The following is an 18,854-nucleotide window of genomic DNA, read 5'->3' as shown; positions in this document are numbered from 1 at the left end:
CAGATGAAGTCAACCTCTTTCCCAATTTTGTGGTTAAGATGTAGGGACTGGGCTGCATACAACTTGTGTATGACTGATGCCTTTAGCGGCAGGGTAGCCTAGTGGTTAGAGCGTTGGACTAGTAACCGGAAGGTTGCAAGTTCAAACCCCCGAGCTGACAAGGTACAAATCTGTAGTTCTGCCCCTGAACAGGCAGTTAACCCACTGTTCCTAGTCCGTCATTGAAAATACGATTTTGTTCTTAACTGACTTGCTTAGTTAAATAAAGGTAAAAGAAAAATTTAGTGATTTAGTCTAATGCTTTAAACATTCTGCCCTCCGAATTCATATCTAAGGGGCATTTTTCATTAGTGCAAATCTGTTCTGTGAGAATATCTAATAATAATAATAACTGTGTAAATCAGGATGCATTATGAAAGGACAATAAGAGACAGTGGTAATATGTTTCCTTTTAGAGACTATAATACATGACAACCAGGTCATTTTAGTTTCTCTTAGAATCACAACCTCAGTGGAACAACAGTTTGTCATTTCCCACAGGTACAGTTCTCCTGAACAAACAAGTGCAGGACAGAGGAATAGCAATCCTTACCTTGTTCTAAATTCAATCACCTTCTTCATCCTCATCATTCCTCATCATTCAGTTCATTGAAATACAGTTTTGAAATTGTGCACAATTAGCAGTTTCTGTTTGGTTTATGCCACCCATTCATTCACTGTCAGCTACATCAGCCCATTCATTCCCTGTCAGCTACATCAGCCCATTCATTCACTGTCAGCTACATCAGCCCATTAATTCCCTGTCAGCTACATCAGCCCATTCATTCACTGTCAGCTACATCAGCCCATTCATTCACTGTCAGCTACATCAGCCCATTCATTCACTGTCAGCTACATCAGCCCATTCATTCACTGTCAGCTACATCAGCCCATTCATTCACTGTCAGCTACATCAGCCCAGTGGAGCAATGCAATAAGCAGTCACACAGGGTAAAGACTTTATAACTGCCTTGATAGGCTCTTTACTAACAACTCTAATAGGACAATTATATCAAGAAGACATTATAACTGCGCTGATAGGCTCTTTACTGACAACTCTAATAGGACAATTATATCAAGAAGACTTTATAACTGCCCTGATAGGCTCTTTACTGACAACTCTAATAGGACAATTATATCAAGAAGACTTTATAACTGTCCTGATAGGCTACCAATGATCTCCATGATTCCATCCCATCATTCCAAGGTTCACAGTCTTTCTGAAGAATGCCAACTCTATTCTATTGTCCACTTTGCCACGAGCAAACATTCTCTGTGTCCAGACTACTCACACATATTGTCCTCTATCACCAGCAAGAACCACATGTTCTAACTACCTGTGGAGTTAATGGGTGTGGGAAAACAAATAGATGTTTCAGCTTCTATCGGTCACACATCTACCAAAACCACACAGAGCTTTAAAGAGACAACTTAGATGAGAATTGCCCTCGTGATGAATTTGAGACTGGGACTGATCCCATTGAATATGACATGAGCGATGTAGAGAGTCTGCCAGAGGCTGAATATGTTCCATACCTGCCTACTCCTTTAACACCAGAGACAACATGATGAATGTTTCCACTGTCCATACCTGCCTACTCCTTTAACACCAGAGACAACATGATTCATGTATCCACTGTCCATACCAGCCTACTCCTTTAACACCAGAGACAACATGATTAATGTTTCCACTGTCCATACCTGCCTACTCCTTTAACACCAGAGACAACATGATTAATGTTTCCACTGTCCATACCTGCCTACTCCTATAACACCAGAGACAACATGATTAATGTTTCCACTGTCCATACCTGCCTACTCCTTTAACACCAGAGACAACATGATTAATGTTTCCACTGTCCATACCTGCCTACTCCTTTAACACCAGAGACAACATGATTAATGTTTCCACTGTCCATACCTGCCTACTCCTATAACACCAGAGACAACATGATTAATGTTTCCACTGTCCATACCTGCCTACTCCTATAACACCAGAGACAACATGATTAATGTTTCCACTGTCCATACCTGCCTACTCCTTTATCACCAGAGACAACATGATTAATGTTTCCACTGTCCATACCTGCCTACTCCTTCAACACCAGAGACAACATGATGAATGTTTCCACTGTCCATACCTGCCTACTCCTTTAACACCAGAGACAACATGATTCATGTATCCACTGTCCATACCAGCCTACTCCTTTAACACCAGAGACAACATGATTAATGTTTCCACTGTCCATACCTGCCTACTCCTTTAACACCAGAGACAACATGATTAATGTTTCCACTGTCCATACCTGCCTACTCCTATAACACCAGAGACAACATGATTAATGTTTCCACTGTCCATACCTGCCTACTCCTTTAACACCAGAGACAACATGATTAATGTTTCCACTGTCCATACCTGCCTACTCCTTTAACACCAGAGACAACATGATTAATGTTTCCACTGTCCATACCTGCCTACTCCTATAACACCAGAGACAACATGATTAATGTTTCCACTGTCCATACCTGCCTACTCCTTTAACACCAGAGACAACATGATTAATGTTTCCACTGTCCATACCTGCCTACTCCTTTAACACCAGAGACAACATGATTAATGTTTCCACTGTCCATACCTGCCTACTCCTTTATCACCAGAGACAACATGATTAATGTTTCCACTGTCCATACCTGCCTACTCCTTCAACACCAGAGACAACATGATTAATGTTTCCACTGTCCATACCTGCCTACTCCTTTAACACCAGAGACAACATGATTAATGTTTCCACTGTCCATACCTGCCTACTCCTTTAACACCAGAGACAACATGATTAATGTGTCCACTGTCCATACCTGCCTACTCCTTTAACACCAGAGACAACATGATTAATGTTCCCACTGTCCATACCTGCCTACTCCTTTAACACCAGAGACAACATGATTAATGTTTCCACTGGATTAAAGCTCCCCAACGTAATTATATCAAGAAGACTTTATAACTGTCCTGATAGGCTCTTTACCTACAACTCTAATAGGACAATTATATCAAGAAGACTTTATAACTGTCCTGATAGGCTCTTTACTGACAACTCTAATAGGACAATTATATCAAGAAGACTTTATAACTGCCCTGATAGGCTCTTTACCTACAACTCTAATAGGACAATTATATCAAGAAGACTTTATAACTGCCCTGATAGGCTCTTTACTGACAACTCCAACAGGACAATTATATCAAGAAGACTTTATAACTGCCCTGATAGGCTCTTTATTGACAACTCTAATAGGACAATTATATCAAGAAGACTTTATAACTGCCCTGATAGGCTCTTTATTGACAACTCTAATAGGACAATTATATCAAGAAGACTTTATAACTGCCCTGATAGGCTCTTTACCTACAACTCTAATAGGACAATTATATCAAGAAGACATTATAACTGCCCTGATAGGCTCTTTACCTACAACTCTAATAGGACAATTATATCAAGAAGACTTTATAACTGCCCTGATAGGCTCTTTACCTACAACTCTAACAGGACAATTATATCAAGAAGACATTATAACTGCCCTGATAGGCTCTTTATTGACAACTCTAATAGGACAATTATATCAAGAAGACTTTATAACTGCCCTGATAGGCTCTTTACCTACAACTCTAATAGGACAATTATATCAAGAATCCTTTATAACTGCCCTGATAGGCTCTTTACCTACAACTCTAATAGGACAATTATATCAAGAATCCTTTATAACTGCCCTGATAGGCTCTTTACCTACAACTCTAATAGGACAATTATATCAAGAAGACTTTATAACTGCCCTGATAGGCTCTTTACTGACAACTCCAACAGGACAATTATATCAAGAAGACTTTATAACTGCCCTGATAGGCTCTTTATTGACAACTCTAATAGGACAATTATATCAAGAAGACTTTATAACTGCCCTGATAGGCTCTTTACCTACAACTCTAACAGGACAATTTGGGTCGACATGGAAGAAGAACTCAATGCCCCATTTGGAGCATCATATTATCTGAGTCAACACTTAAATGTGGGACTGCAGAATCCCATAATGTCCCAAACTAAGAAATATGGAGTCAGATAAATAAGAGACAGACATCTTCACCTTTCCTGACAAGCTCTGCTTCGTTATGGAACAACCATGAATACTAATTAGGAGGAAAGGTGGTTGTCTGGAGAGAGTGGGATAGGTTTTGTTTTAGCCTCAACACTAATACATTTCACTACTGCTTTTAGTGTCAACTTGAATTAGAGTGTGGCTGTGGAAGACTGGTCCCTTGATGATGTCTGCAAGTGTCTGAGTACCAATGATCTCCATGATTCCATCCCATCATTCCAAGGTTCACAATCTTTCTGATTGCCACGAGCAAACATTCTCTGTGTCCAGACCACTCACACATATTGTCCTCTACCACCAGCATGAACCACATGTTCTAACTACCTGTGGAGTTAATGGGTGTGGGAAAACAAATAGATGTTTCAGCTTCTATCGGTCACACATCTACCAAAACCACACAGAGCTTTTAAGAGCCAACTTAGATGAGAATTGCCCTCATGATGAATTTGAGACTGGGACTGATCCCATTGAAGATGACATGAGACTGGGACTGATACCATTGAAGTTGACATGAGACTGGGACTGATCCCAATGAAGATGACATGAGACTGGGACTGATCCCATTGAAGATGACATGAGACTGGGACTGATCCCATTGAAGATGACATGAGCGACGTAGAGAGTCTGCCAGAGGCTGAATATGTTCAAGACACAGAGATCAACACTGAGCAGCTAATTGAACGTCTCTAGTAAACCAGGAAAGAACACTGCATCCCAGCTACGGTACAGAATAACATTGTTGAGGACCTCAGAACCATGTTGATGCATTATGACCCACTACAGTCCCCTCAGGTTTCATCTGACAAATAAACTAATAAATGTGGTTGAACAGGACGATCTCAGGGACTTGCTTAACAACTCTGCAGTATTTGAGGAATGCATTAGATGCATAATCTCTGAGTGGATGCTGGAGCATTACTGTGTGAAAGAAGTGGGCGTTGTCAGGACAATTGAAGTACCACTGAGCAACAAAGAAGGTTATAAAACAAGGTGATTTCAATACAGCTACATTTCCCCCAGGCTACATGAATATAAAGAGACATGAGACAAAACAATCATAATGAATCAGATTACATGGCCCCCAGGCTACATGAATATAAAGAGTCATGAGACAAAACAATCATAATGAATCAGATTACATGGAGAGAAGGGACCTGATCCTAGATCATAATGAATCAGATTACATGGAGAGAAGGACCTGATCCTAGATCATAATGAATCAGATTACATGGAGAGGGGGACCTGATCCTAGATCATAATGAATCAGATTACATGGAGAGGGGGGACCTGATCCTAGATCATAATGAATCAGATTACATGGAGAGAAGGACCTGATCCTAGATCATAATGAATCAAATTACATGGAGAGAAGGACCTGATCCTAGATCATAATGAATCAGATTACATGGAGAGGGGGACCTGATCCTAGATCATAATGAATCAGATTACATGGAGAGGGGGGACCTGATCCTAGATCATAATGAATCAGATTACATGGAGAGAAGGACCTGATCCTAGATCATAATGAATCAGATTACATGGAGAGAAGGACCTGATCCTAGATCATAATGAATCAGATTACATGGAGAGAAGGGACCTGATCCTAGATCATAATGAATCAGATTACATGAAGAGAAGGACCTGATCCTAGATCATAATGAATCAGATTACATGGCCCCCAGGCTACATGAATATAAAGAGACAGACAAAACAATCATAATGAATCAGATTACATGGAGAGAAGGGACCTGATCCTAGATCATAATGAATCAGATTACATGGAGAGGGGGGACCTGATCCTTGATCATAATTAATCAGATTACATGGACAGGGGGAGCTGATCCTAGATGATAATGAATCAGATTACATGGAGAGGGGGACCTGATCCTAGATAGTAATGAATCAGATTACATGGAGAGGGGGACCTGATCCTAGATCATAATGAATCAGATTACATGGAGAGGGGGACCTGATCCTAGATCATAATGAATCAGATTACATGAAGAGGGGGGACCTGATCCTAGATCATAATGAATCAGATTACATGGAGAGAAGGACCTGATCCTAGATCATAATGAATCAGATTACATGGACAGGGGGACCTGTTCCTAGGTCAGCACTTCTCCTCTGGGACTGTCTGTATGAAACCTAACACAGTTGTAAAGTCTAGTTACAGCAGGTGTTTACTGCCATCTAGTGGAAGATACCAATATAACACTTTATTATCAGGGTGGGGAGGCGGCTGAGCTGAAACAGAAAACATAGTTGTTAAATCTAGTTACAGCAGGTGTTTACTGCCATCTAGTGGAAGATACCAATATAACACTTTATTATCAGGGTGGGGAGGCGGCTGAGCTGAAACAGAACACATAGTTGTGATGTGGGGGCGGCAGGGTAGCCTAGTGGTTAGAGCGTTGGACTAGTAACCGGAAGGTTGCGAGTTCAAACCCCCGAGCTGACAAGGTACAAATCTGTCGTTCTGCCCCTGAACAGGCACTGTTCCCAGGCCGTCATTGAAAATAAGAATTTGTTCTTAATTGACTTGCCTGGTTAAATAAAGGAAAAATAAAATAAATAAAATGTCTAGTTTACTGCCATCTAGTGGAAGATACCAATATCACACTTTATTATCAGGGTGGGGAGGCAGCTGAGCTGAAACAGAAAGTAAAGCAGTTCCTTTGTTCAGGATCCATTTTGAGACGACAGAGCAGAAAACAGCAGATTATTGAAAAATAAAGTAAGTATTACTGAACAATAATCTATTCTAATGGACAGAGTACGTGCATGAATACCTGTAATGAGATATTACTAGTTAGTAGAATTGCTGAGTTGCTGAGTTGCTGACAGACAGCAGTTTTCAAAGTGTAAACTAATCAGTAGTCCTACATGTTATCAGTAACACGTCTGGTAAAGATGGTGGAGGAGCTTTTCAATGATATGGTTTTATGTTTATCTCAGGGTTTCTCCATCCTTTTGTTCTTACCAGCACTTACACACCTGATTCAACTAATCATCACATATTTTAAGACAGTTTGATATTTGAGGCATACAAATGAACATTCTCAAATTAAAACCTTTTGGGTTTGTAGGCCTGCTTACAATTATTAAAGGCCTACAGTAACTCACATCTTGGAGGAAAGAAACACAGCTAAACTTGGTTTCGAGTAAATTATATGTTTATTTAAAAATAATGTAAGAGAGATGTCTTGAAGAAACGCGTCTGGGATTAGAACTCTGTGTCTCTGCTACAGTGGGAAGTTTGTTTTGCATGGCCCGGTGCTACAGGTGGGTGGACATATAATTTATGGACCAATGGAATGGTCTAAAATGCTTAAACTCTGCTCCCCCGGGGAGCCGGGCAATGCACAACTAATTCACCCAGTGACCGTTACTTTGTTTCCTGATTGAAAGTAACTTTGTAGCTGACGCAGTTCCAGAATGTCTGTTGAAACTGTGTCTCATATGGAACGTTAGAACAGTGGTGGAAACAGAACTCAGTTCCAGAATGTCTGTTGAAACTGTGTCTCATATGGAACGTTAGAACAGTGGTGGAAACAGAACTCAGTTCCAGAATGTGTGTTGAAACTGTGTCTCATATGGAACGTTAGAACAGTGGTGGAAACAGAACGCAGTTCCAGAATGTCTGTTGAAACTGTGTCTCATATGGAACGTTAGAACAGTGGTGGAAACAGAACTCAGTTCCAGAATGTCTGTTGAAACTGTGACTCATATGGAACGTTAGAACAGTGGTGGAAACAGAACTCAGTTCCAGAATGTCTGTTGAAACTGTGTCTCATATGGAACGTTAGAACAGTGGTGGAAACAGAACTCAGTTCCAGAATGTCTGTTGAAACTGTGTCTCATATGGAACGTTAGAACAGTGGTGGAAACAGAACTCAGTTCCAGAATGTCTGTTGAAACTGTGTCTCATATGGAACGTTAGAACAGTGGTGGAAACAGAACTCAGTTCCAGAATGTCTGTTGAAACTGTGTCTCATATGGAACGTTAGAACAGTGGTGGAAACAGAACTCAGTTCCAGAATGTCTGTTGAAACTGTGTCTCATATGGAACGTTAGAACAGTGGTGGAAACAGAACTCAGTTCTCAAACTGGAGTAAAAGTAAAGATTCCTTCATAGAAAATGACTCAAGTGAAAGTGAAAGTCACACAGTAAAATACTACTTCAGGAAAAGTCTGAAAGTATTTGGTTTTAAATATAATTAAGTATCAAAAGTAAAAGTAAAGTAGTGATAATTTAATAATCATTTTATTAATCAAACCAGACTGCACAATGTTCATGTTATTTAAATTTACGGATAGCCAGGGTCACACTCCTACACTCAGACACCATTTAAAAACAAAGCATTTGTGTTTAGTGAGTCCTCCAGATCAGAGGCATTAGGGATGACCAGCGATGTTCTGTTGATAATTGTGCAAATTGGAACATTTTCTGTCCTGCTAAGCATTCAAAATGTAAGGAGTACTTTTGGGTGTCAGGAAAAATGTACGGAGTAAAAAATACATCATTTTCTTTTTGACTGTAGTGAAGTAAAGTAAAAGTTGTTAAAAATATAAATAGTAAAGTAAAGTACAGATTCCCCCAAAAACTACTGAAGTAGTACTTTAAAGTATTTTACTGAAGTACTTTACACCACTGCATTAGAAGACAGATAAATGTGTTGATTTGAAGGAAAGACGGGCAGATTCTGGTAGGTCGGCTACAAACTATTATAAAGTTAGGTCGTCGTCAGACATTCAACAGTCACAGTAGGTTTGAGCTACAGTATGATCACTAATCATGCCGACCAACCTGATGGTCTCCGACCAACCTGATGTTGGAAATGTTGTGAAAAGAATCTGGCCTCGGCTATAAATATCTGACCTTACTCATCTCATATATTACTCATCTCATATGTATATACTGTATTCTATACTATTCTACTGTATCTTAGTCTATGCATTACTCATCTCATATGTAGATACTGTATTCTATACTATTCTACTGTATCTTAGTCTATGTATTACTCATCTCATATGTAGATACTGTATTCTATACTATTCTACTGTATCTTAGTCTATGCATTACTCATCTCATATGTAGATACTGTATTCTATACTATTCTACTGTATCTTAGTCTATGTATTACTCATCTCATATGTAGATACTGTATTCTATACTATTCTACTGTATCTTAGTCTATGCATTACTCATCTCATATGTAGATACTGTATTCTATACTATTCTACTGTATCTTAGTCTATATATTACTCATCTCATATGTATATACTGTATTCTATACTATTCTACTGTATCTTAGTCTATGCATTACTCATCTCATATGTATATACTGCATTCTATACTATTCTACTTTATCTTAGTCTATGCATTACTCATCTCATATGTAGATACTGTATTCTATACTATTCTACTTTATCTTAGTCTATGCATTACTCATCTCATATGTAAACACTGCATTCTATACTATTCTACTTTATCTTAGTCTATGCATTACTCATCTCATATGTAAACACTGCATTCTATAGTATTCTACTTTATCTTAGTCTATGCATTACTCATCTCATATGTAGATACTGTATTCTATACTATTCTACTGTATCTTAGTCTATGTATTACTCATCTCATATGTATATACTGTATTCTATACTGTTCTACTGTATCTTAGTCTATGCCGCTCAGACATTGTGACCAAAAACATTTGATTTGATTTATATTAGGCTTTTTACCAAAATGCAGTCGGCGTTCAAATTCATCCCAAAGGTGATTTATTGGTTGAGGTCAAGTCAAGTTCTTCCACACCGATCTCGACAAGCCATTTCTGTAATGACCTCACTTTGTGCACGGGGACATTGTCATGCTGAAACAGGAAAGGGCCTTCCCCAAACTGTTGCCACAAAGTTGGAAGCACAGAATCGTCTAGAAAGTAATTTTATACTGTAGAGTTAAGATTTCTCTTCACTAGAACTAGGGGGCCCGAACCATGAAAAACAGCCCCAGACCATTATTCCTCCTCCCCCAATTTTTACAGTTGTCACAATGCATTCGGGCAGGTGGCGTTTTCCTGGCATCCGCCAAACCCAGATTCGTCCGTCGGACTGCCAGATGGTGAAGCGTGATTCATAACCCCAAAGAACACGTTTCCACTGCTCCAATGGCAGCGAGCTTTACACCACTCAGGCCGATGCTTGGCATTGCGCAAGGTGATCTTGTATGCGGCTGCTTGGCCATAGAAACCCATTTCATGAAGCTCCGGACTAACAGTTATTTTGCTGACGTTGCAGTTTGGAACTCGGTATTGAGTGTTGCAACCGAGGACAGACCATTTTTATGTGCTTCCACACTTAGGAGCCCGTTCTGTGAGCTTGAGTGGCCTACCACTTCACGGTTGAGCCGTTGTTGCTCCAAGACGTTTCCACTTCACAATAACAGCACTTACAGTTAACCGGTGCAGTTATAGCAGGGCAGGAATTTGACCAACTGACTTGTTGGAACGGTGGCATCCTATGACGGTGCCACGTTGAAAGTCACTGAGCTTTTTAGTACAGGCCATTCTACTGTCAGTGTTTGTCTATGGAGATTGCATGGCGGTCTGCTCGATTTTATACACTTGTCAGCAACTGGTGTGGCTGAAATAGCCGAATCCACTAATTTGAAGGGGTGTCCACATACTTTTGTATACTTTTGTATATATAGTGTAGATTCTCTGTCCTGCTACTGGTAGGCTTATAACATTATGTGAACTGATCTGAACAGGTTTAGACTGGTCATCTATGATATGTAGGTTATATACAGTACATTCTCTGTCCTGCTACTGGAAGGACTATAACATTATGTGAACTGATCTGAACAGGTTTAGACTGGTCATCTATGATATGTAGGTTATATACAGTACATTCTCTGTCCTGCTACTGGTAGGACTATAACATTATGTAAACTGATCTGAACAGGTTTAGGCTGGTCATCTATGATATGTAGGCTGTAGCCGAGGTATAGACCTTGATCTACATACCACTAACAACCCACTACTATACATTATAACCTAGTCTACTTTACATAATATAACATCTCCATATCACTAACAACCCACTATTATACATTATAACCTAGTCTACTTTACATAATATAACATCTCACTAACAACCCACTACTATACATTATAACCTAGTCTACTTTACATAATATAACATATCACTAACAACCCACTACTATACATTATAACCTAGTCTACTTTACATAATATAACATCTACATATCACTAACAACCCACTACTATACATTATAACCTAGTCTACTTTACATAATATAACATCTACATATCACTAACAACCCACTATTATACATTATAACCTAGCCTACTTTACATAATATAACATCTACATATCACTAACAACCCACTATTATACATTATAACCTAGTCTACTTTACATAATATAACATCTACATATCACTAACAACCCACTATTATACATTATAACCTAGTCTACTTTACATAATATAACATCTACATATCACTAACAACCCACTACTATACATTATAACCTAGTCTACTTTACACATAAAACCTTTCTGAATGGATCAAAGATTTCCACCTCAGATCAATCATGTCCGTTTTAGCCTTTCTGTCTATATTCTCAGATACCTTTAAAAAATAACAGATTGAAAGACAATAAAAAGCCTACTTTTAATGAATAAAAACAAGTGTGAGACATGGCCTTGTGTTTCTGTACTGTCTATAACTACCTTAACAAACAGTGACTTATTATTGTTATTATTATTATTATTGTTGCTGTACTGTCTATAACTACCTTAACAAACAGTGACTTATTATTATTATTGTTGCTGTACTGTCTATAACTACCTTAACAAACAGTGACTTATTATTATTATTGTTGCTGTACTGTCTATAACCACCTTAACAAACAGTGACTTATTATTATTATTTTTGCTGTACTGTCTATAACTACCTTAACAAACAGTGACTTATTATTATTATTGTTGCTGTACTGTCTATAACTACCTCAACAAACAGTGACTTATTATTATTATTGTTGCTGTACTGTCTATAACTACCTTAACAAACAGTGACTTATTATTATTATTTTTGCTGTACTGTCTATAACTACCTTAACAAACAGTGACTTATTATTATTATTGTTGCTGTACTGTCTAGAACCACCTTAACAAACAGTGACTTATTATTATTATTGTTGCTGTACTGTCTAGAACTACCTTAACAAACAGTGACTTATTATTATTATTGTTGCTGTACTGTCTAGAACTACCTTAACAAACAGTGACTTATTATTATTATTGTTGCTGTACTGTCTAGAACTACCTTAACAAACAGTGACTTATTATTATTGTTATTATTGTTGTTGTACTGTCTATAACTACCTTAACAAACAGTGACTCATTATTACTGGAACGAACTACAAAAATCTCTGAAACTGGAAACACTTATCTCCCTCACTAGCTTTAAGCACCAACTGTCAGAGCAGCTCACAGATTACTGCACCTGTACATAGCCCACCTATAATTTAGCCCTATCAACTACCTCTTTCCCAACTGTATTTAATTTATTTATTTATTTTGCTCCTTTGCACCCCATTATTTTTATTTCTACTTTGCACATTCTTCCATTGCAAAACTACCATTCCAGTGTTTTACTTGCTATATTGTATTTACCTTGCCACCAAGGCCTTTTTTGCCTTTACCTCCCTTCTCACCTCATTTGCTCACATTGTATATAGACTTGTTTATACTTTATTATTGACTGTATGTTTGTTTTACTCCATGTGTAACTCTGTGTTGTTGTATCTGTCGAACTGCTTTGCTTTATCTTGGCCAGGTCGCAATTGTAAATGAGAACTTGTTCTCAACTTGCCTACCTGGTTAAATAAAGGTAAAATAAATAAAATAAAATAAAAGTATTATTATTATTGACAGTTACCATGGCGATGAAATGTCACAACTACATGTTCATGTCATTAAACTCACCTGACTGTTTCTATGCCTGTTAGTAAATGTTTTATTTCTCAAAGAGATAATGAATACATGAGAACAATAGACATTCAATAATTAGTTGTCACTGTGTTAACCACAACCAACATGTTGTATCTCTGTTTAGTTGTCACTGTGTTAACCACAACCAACATGTTGGATCTCTGTTTAGTTGTCACTGTGTTAACCACAACCAACATGTTGGATCTCTGTTTAGTTGTCACTGTGTTAACCACAACCAACATGTTCGATCTCTGTTTAGTTGTCACTGTGTTAACCACAACCAACATGTTGGATCTCTGTTTAGTTGTCACTGTGTTAACCACAACCAACATGCTGGATCTCTGTTTAGTTGTCACTGTGTTAACCACAACCAACATGTTGGATCTCTGTTTAGTTGTCACTGTGTTAACCACAACCAACATGTTGGATCTCTGTTTAGTTGTCACTGTGTTAACCACAACCAACATGTTGGATCTCTGTTTAGTTGTCACTGTGTTAACCACAAACCAACATGTTGGATCTCTGTTTAGTTGTCACTGTGTTAACCACAACCAACATGTTGGATCTCTGTTTAGTTGTCACTGTGTTAACCACAACCAACATGTTGGATCTCTGTTTAGGGGTCAGTGCTCTAAAATGAGTCTCTCTGGGGAGAGAGAGAAGGGGGGCCCTGCCTCTAAAATGCATCTCTCTGGGGGACATGACACCAAAGCTAAGAGGTAAGATGACCATTTATAAAGAATTTATTAAGTTTATTTCCAAAATAAATAGCTATTTTAAGATGAATGCACTTACTGTAAATCGCTCTGGATAAGAGCATCTGCTAATTCAGGGGTTCTCAATCCGGGGTCTGTGGAGGTACTGCAGGGGTCTCAATCCGGGGTCTGCGGAGGTACTGCAGGGGTTCTCAATCCGGGGTCTGTGGAGGTACTGCAGGGGTTCCACGGCACCCTGACTGTACTCGTTGCAATGTTAGACATTTGATAGAATTTTCACATGACACGACCACATTGCCTCCTCTCTAACCCTAACTCTACTCTTAATTATTACCTAATATAATGGAATGCATTTTATTTATTTTTTTACCAATTTTGATGGTTGTACAAGCAGAATATTGACAATATTACCATCATGTTGCCTACAACATTGCATACAATGTTCATTTTCATCGAACACATATTACGCCCTAGACGCCTTCAATTGCCCAATTTATAGCCATGCACAATTAAGGATTATTTTTTAACAACATGATGTTGTGCTCCAAAGGGAGAACTTGAAATAACATGATGTAGATAATTAAATATGGAATGTTTATTAAAATATGGAATTGTTATAAAAAAACAGAATGTTGGTTTTACATAATGATAAAAAATGAATATTACTAATGTAACCCACTGTAAAGACTGGGTTTAGTTGATTGTGTTGCACTGCTCATGTCCGCGTTCTGGAACTGTCCGCGTCCCCGTACAGAACTGTCCGCGTCCCCGTACAGAACTGTCCGCGTACAAAACTGTCCGCGTCCCCGTACGGTGTGGCGCCAAGCCGGTTACGCGCAGAGTGGATTGAGGTGATCTTGGGGAATAACGGCGGAGTTTGTTACAGTGTTGAGACACCGAAGTTTACTGTTCAATTTGCTTTTTTCTTTACGGTCAGGGACAGTATGAGTGTAGTCAGATCCTTTTCACTCTCTATCCTTGTTTCAATTTGTGTTTCACCGGATTCGTCATCGAAACGAGGGACAGACGAACGACCTGCTAACTAACCAAGCTAGTCGGTACAGCTCGGTAAGCTAGCTAGCTACTCTACCAGCAGCATCCTAGTTATCTTAGCTAGTCGGTACAGCTCGGTAAGCGTCTAGAAGTCAGTTCTATTTTGTGAAACTCTTCTTATGTTTCCCCATCTGAGCTCAGAGTAGATGAGGGATGTAATGTTTGTCTCTGTTGTGTTGAAGTCCAATCAAGCAGGAGAGACCAGCCTCCACTGTTCCCAGCTGTGTGTCCATGAAGAGTGACCGGTCTATGGATCTACCTATATTCTTTAGAGAGGGAGACTTTTCTACTGAACAAAGGTAAGAAGAACTCATGGGTCCTGGTCAGTGAGTTAAACAACACTGTCTCTAGTCATTTCTCCTCTCCCATTTTCCCATTTATTGTTGTTGTTTTCATAATCCATAGGCTAATAATTTTGGCCAATTTCATAGTCCTAAAACAATATTAAACAAACACAACATTCCCTCCCTCCCTTTGTGTGTGTGTGTGTGTGTGTGTGTGTGTGTGTGTGTGTGTGTGTGTACTCCCTGGATGAGGAGATGTAATCTCATGTTTTGTCCACAGAAACCAACAGGGGAGATCAGAGTCAGAGATTCTCAGTGGTCAGTCTTCCCAGAGTCATCAAACAGACCTGGCCTCCATATTCAGTGTATGTGGTCCTGTTATGTACATGTGTTTTTTGTTTACCTCAAGTAAAGTTGATCTGTCAATCATTCATTAATGTGTTAATGAGAAAGCATTTAGTCTCTTGCTTAACTTATTTACTTAATTTATTTCAGATGCTTGAAGAGAAAATTATGACATTTGTGAAGAACGAGATGAAGATGTTCAAGAGGATTCTTAGTCCAGAACTCCCAGAAGGCTTTGAGAGTCAGAAGCAGGATAAGGAAGTGGTGGATGATGAAGATGAGAAGCAGGAGAGCACTGCCAGAGAGGGGGCTCTGAAGATCACACTGCACATCCTGAGGAAAATGAACCAGAAGGAGCTTGCTGACACACTGGAGAAATGTAAGATCTGTCTGCCTCATGTTGAATGCTGTTTCTTAACATTTAAAATATGTAGCTAAAGTACAGCTAAAGTAGCTGTGTAACTCAATGATATTGTAGCAGCCTTAACATAACACCTAGTGTCCTCATCAAGTAGCAGCGGGGATGTGCTGTGGTGATTAATTTAGAGAGAGAGAGACAACATAAATTATACCATCAATAATACCAATAATAATATAATAAGTCACACCAGTCTGTAATGCATTATGAAAACATTTACACATTTATATAGTCAGTTAAGAGAATAAATTATTATAATGTAAAACTTTATAACAGTCCTACAATACTGTAGGCATTAAAACAGACGTAATATTATTATCCTCTGTGTTATTTATTCATTCAGATGAGCTTGCTGTGATTTGCCAACGTGAACTCAAATCTAATCTAAAGAAGAAGTTTCAATGTGTATTTGAGGGGATCGCTAAACAAGGAAACCCAACACTTCTCAATAATATCTACACAGAGCTCTACATCACAGAGGGTGGAACAGGAGAGGTCAATAATGAACATGAACTGAGACAGATTGAGACAACAATCAGGAAACAAGCAAGACCAGAGACTGCAATCAAATGTAACGACATCTTCAAAACCTTAACTGGACAAGACAAACTTATCAGAACTGTGCAGACAAAGGGAGTCGCTGGCATTGGAAAAACAGTCTCTGTGCAGAAGTTCATTCTGGACTGGGCTGAAGGAAAAGCAAATCAGGATGTCCAATTTGTATTTTCATTCCCTTTTCGGGAGCTGAATTTGATGAAAGAGGACAAACACACTTTCATTGAACTTCTCAATCACTTCTCAATGGAAACCAAACAATCAAGAATCTCCAACTACAACAAGTACAAAGTTCTGTTCATCTTTGATGGTCTGGATGAGTGCCGACTGCCCCTAGACTTCCAGAAGAACAAGATCTGTTGGGACGTCACAGAGTCAACCTCAGTGGATGTTCTGCTGACAAATCTCATCAAGGGAAATCTGCTTCCCTCTGCTCTCCTCTGGATAACTACCCGACCTGCAGCAGCCAATAAGATCCCTTCAGGGTGTGTTGACCAGGTGACAGAGGTACGAGGGTTCAATGACCCACAGAAGGAGGAGTACTTCAGGAAGAGATTCAGTGATCAGGACCTGGCCAGCAGAATCATCTCACACATAAAGACATCAAGGAGCCTCCACATCATGTGCCACATTCCAGTCTTCTGTTGGATTTCTGCAACAGTCCTTGAACACATGCTGGAACAGAAGAGAGAAGAGATGCCCAAGACTCTGACTGAGATGTACACACACCTTGTGGTGTTTCATACCAAACAGAAGAATGAAAAGTATCTTGGGAAAGAAGATACAGGTCCACACTGGAATAAAGATAGCATTCTGTCACTGGGAAAACTGGCTTTTCAACAGCTTGTGAAGGGCAATCTGATTTTCTATGAAGAAGACCTGAAAGAGTCTGGCGTTGATGTTAATGAAGCCTCAGTGTACTCAGGATTGTGCACACAGCTCTTTAAAGAGGAATGTGGGCTGTACCAGGACAAGGTGTACTGCTTCGTACATCTGAGCATTCAGGAGTTTCTGGCTGCTGTATATGTGTTCCTCTCATTCATCAACAACAATGAGAATCTAATGGACGAACCTCAATCAATGTTCAGATACTTTTTGTCGCTCTTCAGAGAGAAGCCTAAAGTTACTGAAGTTACTTTCTACAAGAGTGCTGTGGATAAAGCCTTACAAAGTGAGACGGGAAACCTGGACCTTTTCCTCCGCTTCCTTCTGGGCCTCTCACTGGAATCCAATCAGAAGCACTTACGAGGTCTACTGACAAAGACAAGCAGCTCACAGAGCCATGAAGAAACAGTCAAGTACATCAAGGAGAAGATCAGGGAGAATCCCTCTCCAGAGAGGAGCATCAATCTGTTCCACTGTCTGAATGAACTGAATGACCATTCTCTAGTGGAGGAGATCCAAAGCTTCCTGAGATCAGGAAGTCTCTCAAAACCCAACCTGTCACCTGCACAGTGGTCAGCTCTGGTCTTTGTGTTGCTGACTTCAGAAAAGGATCTGGACGTGTTTGACCTGAAGAAATACTCCAGATCAGAGGAAGGTCTTCTGAGGCTGCTGCCAGTGGTCAAAGCCTCCAGAGCTGTTCTGTGAGTAAATAAAATTACATTTAAGAACTAATCATCAGGAATAAATATTCAGTTCAGAGAAAAATATGTATTATAATATGTATAATATATTATTTTGAAAAACATATTGAATAAATTCATTGATTTTCACATTAGTATACCAATATGACCATACAATTCTAGGAAACGGAAGATGAATCTATATGTTGTTTGAGAGAATAAACCAAATGCATCTACCATTGTCCTTCTACACTACTGGTGTTAAATGAACAGTGTGTTTGTTAAGTCATGATGATCTCTTTGTCAGGCTGTCAGGCTGTGGAGTGACAGAGGAAGGCTGTGCTTCTCTGGTCTCAGTTCTGGAGTCAAACCCCTCACACCTGAGAGAGCTGGACCTGAGTAACAATGACCTGAAGGATTCAGGAGTGAAGCTGCTCTCTGCTGGACTGGGGAATCCCCACTGTAAACTGGAGACTCTGAGGTCAGTATTATCAGATATGAAAGCACTTTATGTATGTAGTTCTCCCATTTGAAAAGTCGTAATTATTCGGTTATATCCACATATATTGTATTAAAGTAGTTGTAAGTTTAGTATTTGGTCCCATATTCCATGCCTCCAGTGATTACATTAATCTTGTGATTCTACAAACTTGTTGAATTCATTTGCAGTTTGTCTTGGTTGTGTTTTAGATGTTTTCCTAATAGAAACTG

The 18,854-nt window shown here is 39.1% G+C and overlaps 1 protein-coding gene and 1 long non-coding RNA gene across 2 annotated transcripts in view; one reads left to right on the top strand and one right to left on the bottom strand.

Moving 5' to 3' along the window:
* LOC118936531 (NLR family CARD domain-containing protein 3-like) overlaps positions 1-18,854 on the bottom strand; it is a 153,876-nt gene that overhangs the window by 28,411 nt on the left and 106,611 nt on the right. The gene's annotated exons all lie outside the window — the stretch shown is intronic.
* On the top strand, positions 14,555-15,813 carry LOC118938476. The gene is made up of 4 exons (XR_005035743.1): positions 14,555-14,991; positions 15,159-15,275; positions 15,541-15,625; positions 15,756-15,813. It is a non-coding gene; the product is annotated as an uncharacterized LOC118938476 (long non-coding RNA).

The sequence above is a fragment of the Oncorhynchus mykiss genome, chromosome 13 (assembly GCF_013265735.2).
Source record: "Oncorhynchus mykiss isolate Arlee chromosome 13, USDA_OmykA_1.1, whole genome shotgun sequence".
Lineage (NCBI taxonomy): Eukaryota > Metazoa > Chordata > Actinopteri > Salmoniformes > Salmonidae > Oncorhynchus > Oncorhynchus mykiss.
This window is presented reverse-complemented; position numbering and strand designations above follow the sequence as displayed.